This window comes from Macaca mulatta, chromosome 11 (genome assembly GCF_049350105.2).
Source record: "Macaca mulatta isolate MMU2019108-1 chromosome 11, T2T-MMU8v2.0, whole genome shotgun sequence".
In the NCBI taxonomy this organism is placed as follows: Eukaryota; Metazoa; Chordata; class Mammalia; order Primates; family Cercopithecidae; genus Macaca; species Macaca mulatta.
In genome coordinates, this window is record NC_133416.1 from 89083382 (window position 1) to 89107004 (window position 23623).

A 23623-nucleotide genomic window follows, 5' to 3' on the forward strand; every position below is an offset into this window, starting at 1 on the left:
CACGGGAAACTTTGAATAAATATAAAAACAGAACAAAGCTGGTGATTCAGTAGCTATACTGTGGGATGCCCTTCCAGCCAACACCTTTCTGGGAAACATCCTCAGACCCAGACTGATGAAGGAGTGGGCAGCCTTCTGTGCAACTTGTGACTTTCTAGCTAGCACAGTTGATGAGAAGAGAAGTTAGCATATATTTCAAGATAAGATAATCTTATTTTCTCTTGGAAATTTACATTTTGAGATTCAGGAATACAACTTGTTGGCATTGGTTCCTGGAGTTATAAGGTATTGTTCAACTGCTGTTAGAACCAGTGTCATAGAAACCTAGATTCACCATGAGTCATCAAGGGACTCAAAGACAGACGTATCCAGAGAAAAAGAGAATAAAGCTGAACATGCAGCCTCCAGCCCCAAAGAAAGAGGGAGAGAGAACAGGAGAATAGAATCTTATTAGAAGCCAGATGTATTTCGAGCAACTGGGTTCCTTGAAATTTCTCTGGTTCATAAGTGCTTCACAGACATAATGGGCTAGTAAATTAGGTCTTTATTTTGGAACAAATTGAGAGATATATTTGGAAGCATGACAGAGATCAAGCTGTCAGCTTTAATTGGGGATAAAAGCTAAGTTGGAGAAGGGCAAACTGCTAATAATTCACCCCAGATTTGTCAGATTTACCTACCTAGTCACAAGCCCAGTAATAATCACAGCATAGATGCAAAGATAGATAATGCATCTCTCTGCAGTCAGGCCAATTTCATAGTGAGAGAAGAAAGAAATAGGTGATCTATACATATGCAGTGTGTTCTTCCAAATCACCAAAGAATAAGTGCTGCCTCTCTTTTTGATGCTAGGTCTCCTCCAAGATATTCTTATTTAACTAGTCTACTTGTCACCTGGACATCAGGATTTTTGAAAACTTCTCAAGTGTTTCTATTGTGCAGCCTGTCATGAGAATATCCTCTCTAGGGAAGAAATAGTAGAGGTAGAAGTAGCCATCATCAATCCTTCAAGCCTTTTGCACTCTTACCTATTGGATTTGAACATCTTACGTAAGGTCATCTTGGGTTATGATTGTCCCTCTCAGGTAAGCATGTTAGCTTTTTTCAGGACTAGTTTGCTTCCATACCCAAGAGGCTCCAATCAAAATACCAATGAGTTCTCCCTGGATTATCTGTGATCCTCTAACTCATAAGGTATATCCCACAAAAAGCTCCACAGCCCATCAAAAACAAAACAAAACAAAACAAAACTAACTCTAAGATTTGCTCAGTCCAAATTATATACCCTTTACTATTTCCCAGCTAAAATTATGTCAACCTATATTTCGTTATATCTCATCAAATTTTCTGCAATAAGATTAAATAACTTTGTGATGTACCAAAGATAAAATAACAGCTAAAATAAACTCCCCTTCCATTATGAGTTTCACAGAAATATTTTAAAATGTTCAAAGAAATTTTACATTTAAGATATCAATATTTTATTTAAGTAAAATAATTTGAAGCCTAAAAATTTAAAGTTCTTCTCAATTTCTTATTCCATTTAATCTCTGCAAGAAGTCTTGATACTTGAAGCTATAGTATGTTTCACCTATTGTAAAAGCTACGAATGCCATAGCACTAATAAAGTTGAACTTAGCCAAAGTCTCTCATGTATCTCATTAAAAAAAAGAATCAAAATATTCTGGTGGAGTGCAGAGGCTAATGCCTATAATCCCAGCACTTTGGGAGACTGAGGCAGGTGGATCACCTGAGATCAGGAGTTCAAGACCAGTCTGGCAAACATGGGGAAACCTTGTCTCTACTAAAAATACAAAAATTAGCTGGGCGTGGGGGTGCATACCTGTAATCCCAGCTACTCGGATGACTAAGGCAGGAAAATCACTTGAACCCAGGAGGCAGAGGTTGCAGTGAGCTGAGATTATGCCACTGCACTCCAGCCTGGGTGACAGAGTGAGACTCCATCTCATAAAAAAAAAAATCATGCCATAAAAAGTCAAATAATTAATAAAATATATCATAGCTTCATAGCCCTGGTCCATTTCTGACAAATCTAGATAACCAGCCAAACCCCAATACCTAGACATTTCTTCATAAAATTTTATTATAATAACATACTTAGTGTTGTCATTAACCAGTAGTTCTCATTCCCAAATGTATACTATCATTGTCTTGTATACTTTAAAAAATACTAATATCTTACCCAATAATAGTTAAATCAGCATCTTTGAATGAGGACTGTGTAAAGATGTATTTTTTAAATCTCCCAAGGTTTTTTATTATTATTTTTTAGTAACCACAATAAAAGCAGTTCTAAGTTTACAGACGTTGAGTGGAAAGTACAGGGAGTTCCCATATTGCACCAGTGTGGTACCTTTGCTACACTGATGACACAATTTTGATGAATAATTATTAACTAAAATCTGTGATTGACACTAACATTCACTCTGTGTTGTACATTCTATAGGTCTTAACAAATGGATGGCATATACCCAGTATTACTTATGATTCAAAATAGTTTCACTGGCCTTAAATTCCCCTAAGCTCCAATAATTCATTCTTTTTTCCCTCCACTGGAACCCCTGGCTCTCAACTACTGCTGTTTTCTTTTGTTCTGTCTTCACAGTTTTGCCTTTTCCAGATGAATTACCTAGTTGAAATCATTCTGTATGTAGCCTTTTCAGATTGACTTCTTTCACTTAGCAGTATATATCTCAGTTTTCTTCATGTCTTTTCATGGCTTGAAAGCTCATTTCTTCTTATTACTGAATAATATTCCAGTGTCTGGATGAACCACAGTTTATTTATCCATTCATCTATTTAGGGACGTCTCAGCCCAGGATATTTTAATGTCCAGCCAGAGTTAACCTCTGCCATAGACCATAGCAGAAACTCAATAGTATCTGAAGGAAGAGGAAATGGGGTAAATGTTTATTTTAGCCATAATGAGCTGTCAGGCAGTCAATTTCAGTGCATAAACACTTACGTGAAACAGAAGTGAGTGAAAGTTCTCATTATGGGGTTAATATTTTTGAATAAGCACCTATCATTTTAGAGGGAATCCACCTACTCAAACTGTCTTCTCATGCTGCCATTTGAGCTACTGCTGCCTTCCTGCAAAGTCTAGAAATTTACACTGGTAGCAGCTCCAGTCACCATATGCTGTTTTACTCCCTCCCTATCTCACCTCTAAATTTAATTTAATCCCTCCTAATTCCATTTATTTTTTGAGCTCTGTGCTTTCACACTTCCTTGTGAGCAAGCATTTTAGTCCTATGCTTTAATTCAGTCATTTAATAAGGGTAAGCTTAGAAATTTTTGAAATATGTGGCACAGAAAAGAATTCCCCTAGTCCTCTCATTTATTTGAACTGGAGAATCACCTTCAGCATATTTCTAAGGTAAACTTGCTCTGTTTGTTTGTGTTTTTTTTCTTTTTCTGTAACTTGTGACCCCAGAAGCCTAAGATGTACCAACTTTTGTCATATGCTCCTCAATACATCGTCTTGCTCAGCTTTTGAAAATCCCAGATCTTGTGAATCATTTGTTTTTGTTGTTTTTGTTTTCAAACAGCTTTATTGAAAATAATTCACCTGCCATACAACCTATTCATTTAGAGTATACCATCTAACATTTTTCAGTCTACTCACTGTGTTGCATGGCCATCAGCACAATTAAATTTTAGAACATTTCAACATCCTAAAACAAAAAAATCCTTGTTCCCATTAACAGTCAATCCCTATTCTATAACAACCCTAAGCAACTTACTAATATACTTCATTATTCTGGCCATTTAATACAAATATGTTGTTTTGTGGCTAGATTCTTTAACTTAGCATAATATTTTTAAGAGTCATTGTGCCATAGCATGAATTAATACTTCATTTCTTTTTATTGCTAAATAATATTCCATTGTATGGATATGCCAGATTGTATGGACACATTTTTCAGCTGATAGACATTTGGGTTGTTTCCATTCTTGGGCCACTATGAATAGTATTGTCACGAATAATCATAAACAAGGTTTTGTATGGATATAGATTTTCATTTCATTTGGATATATACATTGGAATGGAATTGTGGGTCATATGATAACACTATGTTTAACTTTTGAGAAACTGCCAGACTATTTTTCAAAGTGACTGCACCATCTTACATTCCCACCAGCAGCATATACGCGTTCCAATTTCTCCACATCTTTGCTAAAGTTGCTGTTGTCATCTTTTTTATCATAGCCATCCAGTAAGTGTAAATAGCATCTCATTGTGGCTTTGATTTGATTTTCACTAATGATGTAGAACAACTTTTCATACACTTATTGGTCACATGTATATCTTCTCAGATAAAATACCTATTCAATTCCTTTCACCATTTAAAAATTGAGTTACTGCCTTTTTTATTGAATGGTAAGATTCATTTAAATATCTGGATATAAGTTATTTATCAGACATATGTTCTCTCATTCTGTGTTTTTTTTTTTCTTGAGGATATAATTTGAAGCATAAAAGTTTTTAAATAATACAGTTTAATTTATTTTGTTTTTTTCCTACTTATGTTTTCAATGTGTTAACTACGAAAGTTTCCTAACCCATGATCATTAGGATTTACTCCTACATTTTTGGCAGGAATTTATAGTTTAATCCCTTATGTTTAAGTCTATGATCCATTCTGAGTTTTTATGTTTTTGTTTGTTTATTTCTTTGTTGTTATTTGTTTTTTGTTTTGCATATGATTTGAGGTAAGGTTCCAACTTTTTTCCTTTGAATATGGTCATTCAGTTTCCCCAGCAGTGTTTGTTGAAATGACTATTTTTTCACTATTTAATTTTCTTGGTACATTTGTCAAAAATAAATTGACCATATGTTTGTAATTATGCCAGTACCACACTGTCTTGATTACTGTAGCTATGCAGTAAGGGTTGAAATCAGGAAATATGAGCCAAGATCGCTTGACTATTCTGGGTCCCTTGCATTTCCTCATGAATTTTAACTTCAATTTGTCAATTTCTTCAAAAAAGCCAGCAAGAATTCTGACAGGGATTGCATTGAATATTTCCACCAATTTAGGAAGTAATGGGCATCTTAACATTATTAGTCTTTCAATCCATGAACATGAGATGTCTTTCTATTTATTTAAGGGTTTTTAAAATATCTTTAAGCAACGTTTTGTATTTTCTAGTGTACACATAAACCTTTTTGTTATACTTAAATATTTTGTTCTTTTTCATGCCATTTTGGTTGGAAATGTTTTAATTTCAAATGCATAATTTTCATTGCTAACCTATAGAAATAATTGATTTTTAGAAATTGATCTTTTATTTTTCAGCTTTCACAGGTTTTTAGTGTAATCCTTAGGATTTTCTGTATACAAAATAATGTGATCTGCAAATAGAGATAGTTTTAATTCCTTCTTTCCAATTTAGATGTCTTTTATTTCCTCTTACCTAGTTGCCTGGGCTGGAAACTCCAACACAATGTTAAATTAAGGTGATGAAGTCAAACATCTGTGTCTGGTTCTTGATATTAGGGTGAAAATATCCATTCTTTCACTATTAAGTATGAGGTTAACTATTGATTTTTTAGAGATGGTCTTTACTAGGTATAAATGAGTATTTTTATCATGAAATGTAGTTGTAGTACATCAAATGTTTTCGAAATGACTGTATAATATTTTTTTCTTTTATTCTGTCAAAATGGCTTATTCCATTAATTAATTTTTGGATGTTAAGTCAACCTTGTGTTCCTAGGATAAATCCTACTTGTTCATGGAGTATAATCCTTTTAATATGTTATTGGATTTGGTTTGCTAGTATTTTGATGAGTAATTTTGCAAATATATTCATAAGCAATATTAAGTCGTAGCTTTTTTCTTCTAGTTTTACTATCAGGGTACTATTGCCCTCATAGGATGAGTTGGAAACTGTTTCCAACTCTTCTATTTATTAAAAGAATTTGTGAAGTATTTATAGTAGTTTTTCTTTGAATGTTTGATAGATTTCACCAGTGAAAACATATGGTACTTGGCTTTTCTTTCAGGAAGTTTTAAAATGATCAATTCAATCTTTTGCTTATTATAGATCTATCTGGAATTTCTATTTATACTAGAGTAAGAGTCAGTACTTTGTATCTTCCAAGAAATTAATTCTTTTCATGCAACTCATCTTGTTGGTTTATAGTTGTTTGTAATTATATTCCCTTATAATCTTTTTATTTCAATACAATAAATAGTAACATTCTCTTTTCATTCTTGATTTTAGTAATTTCAGACTTCTCTTAGTTTTTTATTCTTGGTTAGTCCAGCTAAAATTTTGTCAGGTTTTTGATATTTTTAAAAGCATGAAATAGCTACTCCTGCTTTTCTTTCATTTATAGTTGTGTGGTATATCTTCTTCCATCCTATTACTTTCAAACTATTTATGTCTCTTCCAGACAAAGTATTATTGGATCACAGTCTTTAAAATCCAATTCAAAAGTCCTTGTTTTTTGGTGAGATTGTATAACCCAGGTGCATTTAATATTATTGATATGTTTAGAATTTTATCTGCCATTTTGCCTTTTTTTTTCTATGCATCACATGTCTTTTTTCTGTATCTATTTGTGTTTTTTATACTAAGCAGCTTATGTTTAATGTAACAGTTTAATGTTTAGTAAATTTTAAATCTTATTTTGAAATATTTATTGGTGGTTCTTCGATGACTTACAATGTATGTCTTAACTTATGAAAGCCTAATTTAAATTTATACTGATTTAATACCCATAAAATACCGAAACTTTATTCCTATACAGCTACCTTTCCTCCCTACATTTTGTCCTATTACTGTCATACATATTACTTCTATAAAGTTTACAAACTGAACAATACATTTTTATAATTATTACTTTATATAATCTTAATTTTTTAAAGAACTAAAGAAATAGAAGCAAATATATATGTATAGAGCCTGTTATATTAACATTCTTATTTACCCTTTCTGTTTCTTTTTATTCTGTCTAGTGGTGTGACATAACAGTTGGTATCATTTCCTTAGTCCAACATAACTTCGTTCTCACCCAGTTCCTTGAATGGTGATTGTCAAATACATGACATATCTTTGTGTTACATGTCAGAGTGTTGTATTATGCAATTGCTTTTTGAATCAGTCAAAAGAAGAAAAGACAAGAGCATGCAATTATGCTCTATTTTTCAATTAGCTACATAATTACCTTTATGGGCACTCTTTGTTTTTCTCATAGCTTTGAACTACTGTCTATTGTCACTTGCTTTCAACCTGAAGAAATTCTTTTACTATTTATTTTAAGGCAGTTTACTGGCAACAAATTCTCTCAATTTTTGTTTCCTTGGGAATGTCTTATCTTACCCTCATTTTTGAAAGATAGTCTTGCTAGATATAAATTTATTTTTCACTGTTTTTACTTTTAGCTTTTTGAATATGTCATCCCACTACCTTCTGGCCCCTTCTTTCCGATGAGCTGTCAGCTTGATGTGATGATTCCTTTTACTCTTGCACCTTTCAAGATTTTCTCTTTGTCTGTTAGCATTTTGACTGTGATATGTCTGGCTGTTTTTCTCTTTGTACTTATTGTATTTGGAATTTGCTGAGGTTCTTTATGTGAATATTTTTCATCAAATTTAATAAGTCTTCAGCTTTTATTTCTTTGCTTATTTGTTTTGTCCCTTGCTGTCTTCTCCATTGTTAGTCCCATGAAATGTATGTTGGTGTGTTTAATGGTGTTCTACATTTCTCTGAGACTCTGTTAATTTTTATTTATTCTTTATTCTGTTTCAGATTGCCTGATCTCTATTGATCTGTCTTCAAGTTCACTATTCTTTTCTTCTGCTAGCTCATTTCTACTCTTCTAATTATTTTTTCTTTTTAGTTATTTTACTTTTAAACTATAGAATTTTAATTTGGTTATTTTTTAATAATGTCTGTCTCCTAATTGGTATTCTATACTTGATAATATATTGTCATCATACCTTCCTTTAGTTATTTAAGCTTGATTTCTTTCTGTTCTTTGAAAGTATTTGTAATTGCTGCTTTGAAGTTTCTGTCCACTAACTCCACTATCAGGGTCACTTTAAAGACATATTCTATAGCCATTTTTTTCCTTATTTATAAGTCACACTTTCCTATTTCTTGGTATGTCCCATTATATTGTTGAAAACTGAACATTTCAGATAATCTATTTTACCAATCCTAGATACTGATAATTCCTGGGGTTGTATTGCTTATTTGGTCTTTTAAAATTTGCTTAGTTGCTTGACTGAAATAATTCTATGCCGTATATTTCCCTTACAGGGAGAAGATTCTGATGTCATTGCTCACATATTCCCCCTTGTTTTTTCTTTAAGCCTGGCCACCCTGGTCAGTATAGCTACTAATTTGTCAAATGTTACATGTAAATCTCTTTGGCCAGTTAGTTTTACTCTTTACCATTAGTGTGTGTTTGTGGTTTGTAAACTGCTAGCACAGTTCAGCAATTTTACATGTCTCTGCATATTCAACCAGGAACAATAGCTGAGAGGGTCTCTCTCTGGTCACTCCTGAGAGTGTGCAGTCTTGGGCACGCATATGTTTTTTCTTTTTCTCTTTTTTTTTTTTTTTCTTTTTGGAGGTGGAGTCTCGCTCTGTCGCCCAGGCTGGAGTGCAGTGACGCGATCTCGGCTCACTGCAATCTCCGCCTCCCGGGTTCCCGCCATTCTCCTGCCTCAGCCTCCCACGTAGCTGGGACCACAGGTGCCCGCCACCACGTCTGGCTAATTTTTTTGTATTTTTAGTAGAGACGGGATTTCACCGTGTTAGTCAGGATGGTCTCGATCTCCTGACCTTGTGATCCACCCGTCTCGGCCTCCCAAAGTGCTGAGATTACAGGCATGATGTTTTTTGAGAATGCCAGGAATGACTATGATATTATTTAGAATACTGGTTAGGAGTCACCTCTGGGTCAGAGTAGCTTATTATTCTGTCAATGTTCAGTCAGAGGTTGTGTGTAAGCCCATTTGCCAGTGAAGCTTCAGACATGTTGATTTGTGTGAGTCTTGGGAGGTGTTTTTAAATACACCCCCACATGTAGATTTCATGTTTCTGTCTGGGTAAGCCTATTACACAGGCACAGGCCTCCTCTAGAATTGTCTACATCATAGACTGGCTTTTATTTGCTGTCTTTTTCTCTGATTGTCTCTGGTAAGCTTCTGGCTACTCTGCCATTTTGTTTGTATCAGACCTACCAGCGTCTAAGCTTTGGGACTTAAAATGATGTCATTGTGTTTTTTTCATTATCACAACTCCAAAAGATGGATTATTCCTTTCCTTTTGTTTTTTACTAATAATACCTACTTCTCCTTTGTGAGTGAGATGGCCCATTAAGGCTCGGATATGTAAAGCTACATTTGGAAATTTCTAATTAACACTTCCAGATACAATTTGAGAGGGTGAGTTGAAGTTGACTTTGAGGAAGCTTATTTAGCCCTTTATACCTGGAATGAACTATTTTGTTGTTTTTAAACATTTTCAACTTTAATTTTAGATATGGCATAGCCAGGCAGAGTGGCTCACACCTGTAATCCTAGTACTCTGGCAGACTGAGGTAAGAGTATCACTTTGGGCCCAGGATTTAGAGACCAGCCTGGGCAACAAAGTAAGACCCTCATCTCTACAAAAAAGTAAAAAATTAGCCAGGCACATTGGTGTGTGCCTGTAGTCCCAGCTACTCAGGAGCTAAGGTGGGAGGATCACTTGAGCCCAGGAGTTTGAGATTGCAGAGAGCTATGATTATGCCACAGTGCTCCAGCCTGTGTGACAGAGTGAGAACCTGTCTCAAAAACATAAAGGAAAAAAAAGATACATAGGGTACAAGGGGTAAAGGTGCAGGATTGTTACATGGGTAGTTTGTGTAATGCTGAGGTTTGGGGTATGGATCCTATACCCAAGGCAGTGAACACAATACCCAATAGTTAGGCTTTTAAGCCATGCCTATCTTCTGTGTGTTCAACATTTATCTCCCACTTAAAAGTGAGAACATGCAGCATTTGGTTTCCTGTTCCTGCATTGATTCACTTAGATTTATAACCTCTAGCTGTGTGCATGTTGCTGCAAAAACATTACTTCATTTTTTTCTGGCTGCATGGTATTCCATGACCAATATGTACTACATTTTCTTTTCTTTTCTTTTTTTCTAAAAAGGTATAATTTTTATTTTTATTATTAGTTTTTTAAATGAATGAAGGTATAATGTTTTTCTCTAAATTGCTTAGCTTGATAAATAAAATTCTGTTTTGCAACAGACATGGTACATCATTTTATATTCCCATATTAGTTTAATAAATACCACTTTTTTCTTTTTGATTAAACAACAGAAATTTATTTTCTCACATCCCTGGAGGCTAGAAGTTCAAGATCAGGGTTTAGCTGATTTGGTTTCTGGCAAGGACTCTTTCTCCAGCTTGTATATTGCCATCTTCTTGCTGAGTCCCTTCTTTCTGTGTCCTCACATGAGTCTTTTCTTGGTTCATTTGCACAGAGAGAGGAAGTGAGTTCTTGTGTATCTCTTCTTGCAAGGTCATTAATCCTTAGGGAACAAAGTCCCATCCTTATGACTTCATTTACCCCTAATTGTTTCTTCCAAGGTCCCCCTCTCCAAATTTAGTAACACTGGAGGTTAGGATTTCAACATATGATCTTGAGGAAGACACAAATATTCAGTCTGTAATAGTGAAACATCAACCTCATAATGTCATCTAAGACTGAATATCCATTGACAAGTGTAATGTTAACATTTATTTTTTCCTTTTTTTTTCTTTTTTTTGGGGGTATGAATAATCTTGTCACTCAAATACAGAGCTTATATCTGTACAGTTCATTTTTCAACACTTGCCCCATTTCCTCTCTCTCTCCACTCTAGTGTTTTCCAGTGTCTATTGTTGTAATCTTCATGTCCATGAGTACATAATGTTTAGCTCACTTATAAGTGAGAACATGCAGTATTTGGTTTTCTGTTCCTGCATTAATTCACTAATAATGATAATAATGATTACTATATAGTAATAATAATAATAAATTCATTAATAATTCCAGCTGCATTCACATTGCTACAAAAGATATGACTTCACTCTTTTTTATGGCTGCATAGTATTCCATGGTGTATATGTACCACACTTTCTTCACCCAATCCACCATTGATGGGCACCTAGCTTGATTCCATATCTTTGCTATTATAAATAGTGCTGTGATGAACATGTAAATGCAGAAACAATGAACAAACCAATGTTGAGTTCTGAACTTGAATCAGTAATAAAAAAAACCCTACCAATTAAAAAAAGTCTCAAACTAGATGGACTCACAGCTGAATTCTACCTGACGTATGAAGAAGAGCTGGTACCATTTCCACTAAAACTATTTCAAACAATTGAAGAGGAGGGACTCCTCCCGAATTCATTCTGTGAACCTACATCACCCTGATACCAAAACGTGGCTAAGATACAGTGAAAAAAGAAAACTACAGGCCAATATCCCTGATAAACATAGGTGCAAAACTCCTGAACAAAATACTAGCAAATTTAATTCAACAGCACATCAAAAAGTTAATTCACCATGTTCAAGTAGGCTTCATTACTGGGATGCAAAGTTGGTTCAACACACACAGATCAATAAATATGATTCACCACATAAACAGAATTAAAATCAAAAATCACATGATCACCACAATAGACAGAGAAAACAGTTTTGATAAAATTCAATAGCCCTTCATGATAAAAAACAAGAAAGTAAATCAGAGGAACATATTTCAAAATAATTAGAGCCATCTATGACAAACCCACAGCTATGTCATATTGAATGGGCAAAAACTGGAAGCACTTCCTTTGAGAGATAGAAGAAGACAAGAATTCCCACTCTCACCACTCTTATTTAACATAATACTGGACAGAGTTATCAGGCAAGCAAAGGAGATAAAAGGTTTCTAAATAGGAAAATGAGTTAAAGAATCTCTCCTCACAGATGATATGATTCTGTGCCTTGAAAATCCGAAAGACACCACCAAAAGTCTCCAAGAACTGAGAAATAACTTCGGCAAAGTTTCAGGTTACAGAACAAATGTTCAAAAATTAGTAGCATTTTTACACTAATAATGCTCAAGCTGAGAGCCAAATCAGGAATGCAGTCCCATTTAAAATAGCCACAAAGAAAATAAAATACCAAGGAATACAGCTCACAAAGAAGATGAAAGATCTCTGCAATGAGAACCACAAAACACTGCTGAAAGAAATCAGGGACAACACAAATAAATGGAAAATCATTCCATGCTTATGGATTAGAAGAATCAATATTGTTAAAATGACCATACTGCCAAAAGCAATTTACAAATTTAACACTGTTACTCTCAAACTACCAAAGTCATTTTTTACAGAGTTAGAAACAAAACAAAACAAAACAATTCTAAAATGCATATGGCACCAAAAAAGAACCTGAATAGCCAAAGCAATTCTAAGCAAAATGAACAAAGCCAGAGGCATCAGACTACCCAACTTCTCACTGTACTATAAGGCTACAGTGACAAAAACAGCATCTTACTAGTACAACAGACACATAGATCAATGGAACAGATTCAAAAATTCAGAAATAAAGTCGTGCAACCTGCAACCATCTGATCTTCAACATGGCTGACAAATACAAGCAGTGGGGAAAGGACTCCTTAGTCATTAAGTGGTGCTGGGATAACTAGCTAACCATATGCAGAGTAATGAAACTGGACCCCTACCTGTCACCGTATACAAATTAAATATATAAATGTAAGACCTCGAAATATAAAAATCCAAGAAGAGGCCGGGCGCGGTGGCTCACGCCTGTAATCCCAGCACTTTGGGAGGCCGAGGCGGGCGGATCACGAGGTCAGGAGATGGAGACCGTCCTGGCTAACACGGTGAAACACTGTCTCTACTAAAATACAAAAAAAAAAATTAGCCGGGCGTGGTGGCGGGCGCCTGTAGTCCCAGCTACTCAGGAGGCTGAGGCAAGAGAATGGCGTGAACCCAGGAGGTGGAGCTTGCAGTGAGCCGAGATCGCATCACTGCCCTCCAGCCTGGGCGACAGAGCGAGACTCCGCCTCAAAAAAAAAAAAAAAAAAAAAAAAAAAAAAAAAAAAAAAAAAAAAAAAATCCAAGAAGAAAACCTAGGAAATACCCTTCTCAACATCAACCTTGGCAAGGAATTTTTGGCTCAGCCCCCCAAAACAATTGCAACAGAAACAAAAATTTATAAGTGGAACCTAATTAAACTAAAGAGCTTCTGCACAGCAAAACAACTTATCAAAAGTAAATAGACAATCTTACAGAATGGCAGTAAATATTTGCAATCCGTGCAATATTAGATAGAGGTCTAATATTCAGAATCTAAACGGCACTTAAACAAACCACCAAACAAAAACCAAATAACCCCATTAAAATGTTGGCAAAGGACGCGAACAGACACTTCTCAAAAGGAAATATACAAGTGGCCAGCAAACATGAAAAAATAATTACCATCACAAATCATCAAAAAAATGCAAATTAAAACCACAATGAGATACCATCTCACACCAGTCACAATGGCTATCAATCTAAAATTAAATTTTAATCTAAAATGGCTCTCTGGTGCCATCTGGAAGGAAATTATCTTTGTGAATAAAAGCCTAAGCCTTAGTGTGTAAATTTGGCTGAGAAAGACAATTTAAGCAGGCGAAAAATAATTTATCATCTTAATGTCTAAAAACCTTTTAAAGAAATCCCGAGGTAGGCAGGATTCTAAGACCGCCTCCACCTCAGATTTCTAGGCCCTGGTGTACGCACCTTCCCCCAGTTATTCAAACACTAATGTATGTGTTGCTGTAAAAGATTTTGCAGAGGTCATTAAAACCTTTATTCAATTGGCTTAACTTAGGAAAATTATCCTAGGTAAGTGTGACCTAATCAGGTAAATAATTAAAATAAGATGAAGTGCTAGAATTTCCTTTTTAAAGAATGAATAGGCCAGGCACTCTGGCTCATGCCTGTAATCCCAACACTTTGGGAGGCCGAGGCGGGCAGATCACCTGAGGTGAGGAGTTCAAGATCAGCCTGGTCAACATGGTGAAACCCATCTCTACTAAAATACAAAAAAAAAAAAAAAAAAAAAAAAACCCAAAAACTTAGCCAGGCATAATGGCAGGTACCTGTAATCTCAGCTACTCAGGAGGCTGAGACAGGAGAATCGCTTGAACTCGAGAGATGGTGATTGCAGTGAACCGAGATCATGCCACTGTACTCCAGCCTGGGCGGCTGAAAGAGACTCCGCCTCAAAAAAAAAAATGAATAATATTTTATGGTATGCTTATGGCACGTTTTCTGTATCCATTTATCTATCAATAGACACTTAGATTTTTTATCTTGACAATAGTAAATAATAGCTCAATGAACAGGAGAGTACTAATATCTCTTTAAGATCCTGACTTCAATATAACCAGAAGTGAGATGGCTGGAGCATAAGGCAATTCTTTTTTATAATATTTTGAGAAGCCACCATAGTGTTTTTAATGGTGGCTGTACCAATTTTATATTCCCATGAATAGTATACAAGGGTTCCAATTTTTCCACATCTTCACCAACACTTGTTATCTTTTGATTTTGACTAATAGCCATTTCAATAGTTGTAAAGTAATATTTCATTGTGGTTTGAATCATACTGGTAATTAGTGATGTTGAACATTTATTCATATATCTGTTGGTAATTTTTATGTCTTTGGAGAATTGTCTATTGAAGCCCTTTGTTTATTTTTTAGTTTAGTTGTGTGGACTTTTTGTTTGGTTGTTTTGTTCTTGCTGTTGAGTTATAGGAGAGCCTTATATATTTTGGATATTAATCCCTTATCAGATATAGATATATGGTTTTCCAATATTGTATCCATTGCATAGGCTGTCTTTTTACTCTACTAAATATTTCCTTTACTGTTAGAAGCTTTCTAGTTTGATATATTCCCACTTGTCTAATTTTATTTTATTGCTTGTGCTTTGGGATTCATATCTAAATCATTGCCAATAACAATGCCATATAATTTTTCCCAAAGTTTTCTTCCAGGAGATTTATAGTTTCAGGTTTTACGTTAAGTCTTTAATTGACTTTGAATTAGTTTTGGGGTACTGTGTAAGAAAAACGTTCAATTTCATTCTTTCCATTGTGGATATCCACTTTTCCCAACAGCGTGCAACAACATGAATGAAACTCGGAGATCATTATGCTAAGTGAAATAAGTCAGTCACAGAAGGACAAATACTGCAAGGTTCCATGCATATGAAGTATCTAAAATAGTCATACTCTCAGAAACAGAGAGTAGAATGTTTTTTTCCAGGAGTTGGGGAAAGGGAAAGTGAGGAATTGCTATTTCACAGGTATATAGTTTAAGATATGCAAGATGAATCATTTCTAGAGATATGTTGTTTGACATTTTGCTTATAATTAATGATATTGTATTGTGCACTTAAAAATTTGTTGTGTAAGTAGATCTCATGCTAAATGTTCTTACTACAATTAAATAAATAAATATGCAAGTAAATACAATAAAATAAGATGAAGTGTGGTATAGCCATTATGAACAACAGTATAGAGGTTTCTAAAAAAAAAAAATAAAAATAAAATTACCATATGACGCAGCAGTCTTGTCTTCTACAAGATGATGAAATTGCTATCTTGTAAAGCTACCTGCATTCTCATGTTAATCACATTATTCACAATAGCCTAGATATACAAATAATCTAAATGCCCATTGACAGATCAATAAAGAAAATGGTGTGTGTGTGTATGCACATGTGTGTCTGAGTGGGTCTATGTGTAACAGGATATTATACAGCCTTTAAAAAGAAAGAGATTATGCTATTTGTCACAACATGAATGTACTTAGAGGACATTATACTAAGTGAAGTAAGCCAGACAGAGAAAGAAAAAAATCACATAATCTCACTTATATGTGCCATATATATATGAGCTCAAATATATGGAGATACAGAAGTAGATAGAAAATGAAACAGTTTTTATCATGGGCTGGGCATGGGGAAGAAAATAGAGACATGCAAATTAAAAACAACAAAATAGCAGGTATGTAGGATGAACAAATCTACAGATCTAATGTATAAAATGAGGATTAATAAAATGAAGACTAAAGTTAATAAAATTATTTCATTGGAGATTTTTGTTAAATAGATTTTAACTTCTCTCATCATTTAAAAACAGTAGTTATATGAGATGATAGATATGTTAATCCACTTTACTATAGTAACCATCTTACTTTCTCTCCATATTTCATAACATAATGTTGTAAATCTCAAATAGACACAATAACATTCATTTTAAAATATAAGGTGAAGTATGAGAGACATGCTCTTCTGCTGGCCTAGGAGAAAATGGAACTTGTCAGGAGTTCTACAGCTACAAAAAAGTGAATTCTGCCAACAAACTAAAATAAATTTCAAGTTGAAGATAAGAATACAGCCCCAGATAACACTTCGACTCCTAACAGTTTTATTTCAGCTGTGTGAGAACTGAGCAGAAAATCCAGCCAATCTGTGCCGTGACTGCTGACCCATAGAAACTGTAAGATAGTAAATTTGTATATTTTTTCTGCTATTAAGCTTGTGGAAATATGTTACACAGCAATATAAAACTGATCCACTCTATTCTCCATAACTGAATCCTTGTTTCTGTGGTGCCAGATTGCTAAGGGCAGTATTGCAGCATTGACCGCCTGCATTTGTTAAGGCTGTTGCTGTAGTTCTACACATGTAAAAAGATCCCCTTGCCTGCATAAAAGTCACTCACCTAAATACAAACTGCCACAAGCCTATAAACAAAGCCTTCATAAAGCAGGGTAAACTGGTATGCTCATAAGCCTATTTCCCCGGCCCTTATAAAAGTCGAAATTCAAAACAAACTCCCCAGGCTTCATAGTAAAAAAGTCAACTGCAAAACCAGAAATGCGAACTTTAAGAAACATATAAGGCTGCTGAAAAATCAAAGTCAAAAGCTACGACAGGTCCCACTTGCTAACCTAAGACTTAAAAGAGCCATCAAAGCCTAACCTGAAGATTTCCAGTCTTTGGGACATGTAGAAATTCCCAGGCCTAATAATACAATCAGATCACAGATGTATAAAATTCTTAAAGATCAAAATGTCCGTTTTAACCATGATTACTTTCATTTATAAGTGTGTGGCATGTGTGTTTGTGTGTGTCCGTGTGTGTGTGTGTGTGTGTAAGTAGAGTTTAGCAAACTCTTTAGGAGGAGAATAACCACAACATATGAAATCAGGCAATAACTTCTAATCATGAGGCCAGATACCTTATTTATCATTTTAGTAGAACATCCATTAGATTTTAAATTGACCTCTACAGAAACTCACTGTTAGGCTAAATAACATAATTAATATTTCCTCCAATGCCAAACATAGTCCTTTTGGCATGTCGGACATTTAATTTATGTTTTAAAAAAAATTTTTATTTCCATAGGTTTTTGGGGAACAAGTGGTATTTGGTTACATGATTAGGTTCTTCAGTGGTGATTTATGTGATTTTGGTGCTCCCATTACCCAAACAGTATACACTGAACCCAATTTGTAGTTTTTGTCCCTCACCTCCCTCCCACCCCTTCCCTGGAGTTCCCAAAGCACATTGTATAATTCTTATGTTTTTGCATTCTCATAGCTTAGTTCCCAGTTATGACGGAGAACATAGGATATTTGGTTTTCCATTCCTGAGTTACTTCACTTTAAATAATAGTCTCCAGTTCCATCCAGGTTGTTGCAAATGCCATTAATTCATTCCTTTTTATGGCAGAGTAGTATTCTATTGTGTGTGTGTGTGTGTGTGTGTGTGTGTGTATCACACAATTTTTTCATCCACTCATTGATTGATAGGCATTTGGGCTGGTTCCATATTTTTGCTATTGCAAATTGTGCTGCTATAAAAATACATGTGCAAGCTTCTTTTCCATATAATGACTTCCTTTCCTCTGGGTAGATACCCAGTAGTGGGAACGCTGGATCAAATGGTAGTTGTACTTTTAGTTCTTTAAGGAATCTCCACACAGTTTTCCCTAGTGGTTGTGAAGTGTCCAGAGTAAATGCCCAAGATTCATTGTCTCATGATCATGGAAAACTAGGATGCAGACACACAAAGAGTGAGGTTCAGAGCGGAAGTTTAATAGGCAAAAGAAAGAGAAGAGCTCTCTGTTGTAGAGAGAGAAGTACTGGAGAAATGGGTTGCCAATTCCATGGTGAAATGCAGAAGGTTTTATAAATAAATGCTTGAGGAGGCAGTGTCTGATTTACATAGGGGACAAAAGATTGGTCAGACCAGGCATGTCATTTGCATGGTGTGCAAAAAGCTGGCCATATCCACCCTAATTTTTTATTATGCAGATTACTTTTCCGCCTGAGAAGCACGATGCTGCCTATTCCTTTACTGAACACGTGGTGACAAAAAGAAAAAAAGAAAAGGAAGATGGAACCTCCATATCATACATGCCTGGCCATCAGGTAGCTCTTTTCTGTTAGCACGGTTGCTGGCATTCACCCGGGCAAGCTTCCAGCTTGCTTATCTATATTTGCAAACTCGATTTTTCAGAGTGCTCTTTGATAGAAAATAAATGATTCTGGCACTACACTTTTTTGTTAAAAGGGAAATTCCACTGAGGACTTTTTTACCCTTACTCTCTGCCTAAATAATTTACATCTCCTGTATCAGTTGTACTATTTACATTACCATCAGCAGTGTAGAAGTGTTCCCATTTCACCATAACCACGCAAACATCTATTATTTTTAGTTTTCGATTGTGGCCATTCTTGCAGGAGTAAGGTGGTATCACATTGTGTTTTTGATTTGCACTCCCCTGATCATTAGTGATGTTGAGCACTTTTCATATGCTTATTTGCCATTTGTATATCTTCTTTTGAGAAGTGTCTATTCATGCTCTTCACTCACTTTTTGATGGGATTGTTTGTTTTCTTTCTTGTTAATTTGTTTGAGTTCATTGTAGATTCTGGGTATTAATCCTTTGTCAAATGTGTAGATTGTGAAGATTTTCTCCCACTCTGAGGAAGAAGAGAAATCTAAAAGCCTGGAAAACATATTTGGGGGAAGAATTGAGGAAAACTTCCCCAGCCTTTCTAGAGATCTAGATATCCAAATATAAGAAGGTCAAAGAACACCTGGGAAATTCATTGTAAAAAGATAATCACCTAGGCACATAGTCATCAGGTTATCTAAAGTCAAGATGAAGGAAAGAAACTTAAGAGCCATGAGACAAAAGCACCAGGTACTGTATGAAGGAAAACTTGTAAGATTAACAGCAGATATCTCAGCAGAAATGCCACAAACTAGAAGGGATATGAACCATACCTTCAGCCTCCTTAAACAAAACAATTATCAGTCAGGAATTTAGTAGTCAGTGAAACTAAGCTTTATAAATGAAGAAAAGATACAGTCTTTTTTAGAAAAAAAAATTCTGAAAGAATTTGACACTACCAAACCAGCACTACAAGAACTGCTAAAGGAACTCTAAATACCAAAACAAACTCTGGAAACGCATCACAACAGAATCTCTTTAAATCATGAATCTCATAGACTTCTACAACTGTAATACAATAAACAATTTTTTTTAAAAAAGCCAAGGTATTCGAGCAACAAATAGCACATTGAGTGGGACAGTAGTACCTCATATCTAAATACTAACATTGAATGTAAATGGCCTAAATGCTCCACTTAAAAGACACAGAATTGAAGAATGGATAAGAATTCACCAACCAATTATCTGCTGCCTTCAAAAGACTCACCTAACACATAAGGACTCACATAAACTTAAGGTAAAGGGATAGAAAAAGACATTCCATGCAAATGGACACCAAAAGCAAGCAGGAATAGCTATTCTTATATCAGACAAAACAAGCTATAAAGAAACAGCAGCCTAAAAAGACAAAGAGGAACATTATGTAATGATAAAAGGCCTTGTCCAACAGGAAAATATCACAATCCTCAATATATATGTACCTATCACTGGCACTCCCAAATTTATAAAACAATTACTCCTAGATATAATAACTGAGATAGATAGCAACACAATAATAGTGGGGGACTTCAATACTCCACTAACAGCACTAGACAGGTCATCAAGACAGAAAGTCAACAAGAAACAATGGCCTTAAAGTATACCCTAGAACACATGGACTTAACAGATATTTACAGAAAATTCTACCCAACAAACACAGAATATACATTCTATTCATCAGCACATGGAACATTCTCCAAGATAGACCATATGATAGGCCACAAAACAAGTCTCAGTAAATTTAAGAAAATTGAAATTATATCAAGTACTCTCTCAGACAATGTGGAAGAAAATTGGAAATCAACTACAAAAGGAATCTTCAAAACCATGCGAATACATGGAAATTAAATAGCCTGCTCCTGAATGATCACTGGGTCAACAATGAAATCAAGATGAAAATTTAAAAATTCTTTGTATTGAGCAATAATAGTGACACAACCTATCAAAACCTCTGGGACACAGCAAAGGTGGTGTTAAGAGGAAAGTTCGTAACCTTAAATGCCTACATCAAAAAGTCTGAAAGAGGCCAAATAGACAATCTAAGGTCACACCTCAAGGAATCAGAGAAACAAGAACAAACCAAATGCAAGCCCAGCCAAAGAAACGAAGTAACCAAGATCACAGCAGAACTAAATAAAATTGAAACAAAAGAAAATAAAGAAGATAAATAAAACAAAAAGGTGGTAAGCATTAGCAAGATCATTAGCAAGATTAACCAAGAAAAGAAGATCCAAATAAGCTCAATTAAAAACAAAATGGGAGATATTACAACTGATACTACAGAAATACAAATGATAATTAAAGGCTATTATGAACACCTTTATGGTCATAAACTAGAAAACCAAGAGGAGATGGATAAATTCCTGGAAATATACAATCCTCCCAGCTTACATCAGGAAGAGTTAGAAACCCTGAACAGGCCAATAACAAACAGAGAGATTGAAATTGTAATTTAAAAGTTACCAACAAAATAAATCCAAGACAAAAGACAGATTCACAGCTGAATTCGACCAGAGATTCAAAGAAGAATTGGTACCAATCATACTGACACTATTCCACAAGATAGAGAAAGAGGGAGCCCTCCCTAAATCATTTGTGAAGCCAGTATCACCCTAATACCAAAAACAGGACAGGACATAACAAAAAAAGAAAACTAGAGACCAATATCCCTGATGAACTGAGATGCAAAAATTCTTAACATAATTTATGTTTTTACTTTAGTTAAATCACACCTATTCTTAAGGAAACCAACTCTAATAAAATTTAGTCTGAAAACTATTAAGAAAAATGTTAAAATCTACAAAATTTTTGATGAAAATCAACATGTTATAATACCAGTTGTTAAATTTGTTAAATTTTTTATTATATTTCTTAAGTAAATATGCAAATATAATAGAAAAAATTCCGATCAGGACTGCATCAGTCAGGTTTCCATACAGTTGGGTAGGTCAGAAATTGGTATTACTGGGCTAAAATCAAGGTATCAGGAGAGCTGTGTTCCTTGCCCTGCTGTATACCCTAGGGCAGAATCCATTTCCTGCTCATTCAGATGTTGTCAGATTTAGTTCCATATGACTGTTAAAGTATAATCTCTTATTTCCTTGCTAGCTGTGTTGGCTACAGGCTGTTCTTAGTTCTTACAGATTTCTGTTGGGTTCTTGAATGTAGACACCTACATCTCAGGACCAGTAAGCAACAGGACATTGAATCCACTTTATGCTACTATTTCTTTGCCTCACTGTCTTTCTTCCTCTTTTGTTTTCTAAAATTACCATTATTAATAGATTTTATTTGTAAAGAATAGTTTTAAATTTACAGAGAAATTAGACAGCACAGAAACTTCCCACATAAGTTCCACCCCCACATCTTCCCTGCCTACAGTCTCCCTTATTATGAACATCTTATGTTAGTGTGGCCCATGTGGCATAATTAATAGACCTAAACTGACATATTATTATGAACTAAAGTCCATAGATTATTCCAGTTTTCTTAGATTTTCCATTCCAGGATTCTATACATGTTATCACAATAGATTTAATTGTCACATCTCCTTAGGCTCCTGTTGGCTGCGATAGTTTCTCAGACATTCCTTATTTTTGATTACCTTGATAAGTTCAGGGAGTTTTGGTTAGTTGCATTGTAAGATGCACTTCTATCAGCATTTGTCTGACATTTTTCTTGTGATTTTACTGGTGTTGTGGGTTTTAGCAGAGAATACCACTGTGCTAACATACCATTTTTAATTACATCATAACAAGAAAATATGCTATCAACATGATTTATGGCTATTCATGTTAACCTTGATCTCATGGCTGAGGCTGCACTTGTTAGGTGCTTCCACTGTAAGCTACTCTTTTCCTCCTTTTCTCATACCTTAGTCTTTGGTATTAAGCCTCCCATGTGCAGCCTATACTTAATGAGCAGGGAGTTGTTTTCCCCCCTTAAGACTGAAATATCTATATAATTAATTTGCAGTTCTTCACCATGGAAGATTTGTCTTCTCTTCCCCACTTAAGAATTTATTAATCATTCATTTTTGTCAATATGAACTCATATATTTATTTTATACTGTGAGTTACAATCTAATAATGCTGTATTTATTTAGCTGCTCAAATTTCTGCAGTTTGGACTGGATCTTATGTAATATAAACAAAAATCTTTAAATAATTTTGTTATTTATTATTGAATTTATTATGTAAGGAGCAAGGATTTTAAAAATATTTATTTTGAATTTAATATCAAGGAACTCAAAAATAAACAAAATGTAGGAAAAAAACTTATTGATAAGTCAGTTAAAAACCAATAGCTAATGTTACAGAGGTAAAACATTTATTATATCCTCAATTTTTCTGGAACTCATTTTTAAAATCCTTAAAAGTTATGGCATTATAAATTCATGTTTAAGTCTTCCTAATATTGGTATCAATATTTTATGTCTTTCATTTGATCTTGACTACTACTTTGCAAAAGACGGTATCATCTTACTTAGATTTAGATCATTTGGTAGCCTTAAGAAACTGTCTGACAATACCAACAAATACAAAAGCAAATATCACTGATAAATTGATTTGAGATGGAAAGAAACATTTTCTTACATCTATTTTACATAAATCATTGCTATAGGTATACTGGATTTTTAAAAAACAAGGTGATAGTATAACTTAAACAGAGTTCAAAAGTTAGTAAAAACAATAAAATATATCCCACAAAACAATCATATAGACAAAATATAGGTGCCAAAGGGAGATGTGACCAAAATACTTTGAGAAAAAAGAGATGAATATGAAGGGTCAAAAATGAGGAAGAAAGAGTGTTGGAATTTAGGAGTACTGACTTCTAATTCTATTCCCACTACCTTCTCTTATTGGACACAGTTTGACTTCAAGATCATTCAGTTATTTAAGAAGCAGGCTGCTACAATTATGTTGATTGCAGAGCAACCAGAGAAATGAACTTTAATGTTTTTTCAATTCATGGTCCTTACAGTTAGCCAGTATAAGAGAAGTACATTCCCTACATACTT

General features: G+C 34.6%; 1 long non-coding RNA gene across 1 annotated transcript in view; it reads left to right on the forward strand.

The window, feature by feature from the left end:
- Positions 1–319: 319 nt before the first annotated feature.
- Positions 320–23623, forward strand: part of LOC107000952 (uncharacterized) — a 33814-nt gene continuing 10510 nt past the window's right edge. The window contains exons 1-2 of the long non-coding RNA XR_001448126.3: positions 320–760; positions 853–1085. This is a non-coding gene — a long non-coding RNA (uncharacterized LOC107000952). The remainder of the gene's footprint in view (positions 761–852; positions 1086–23623) is intronic.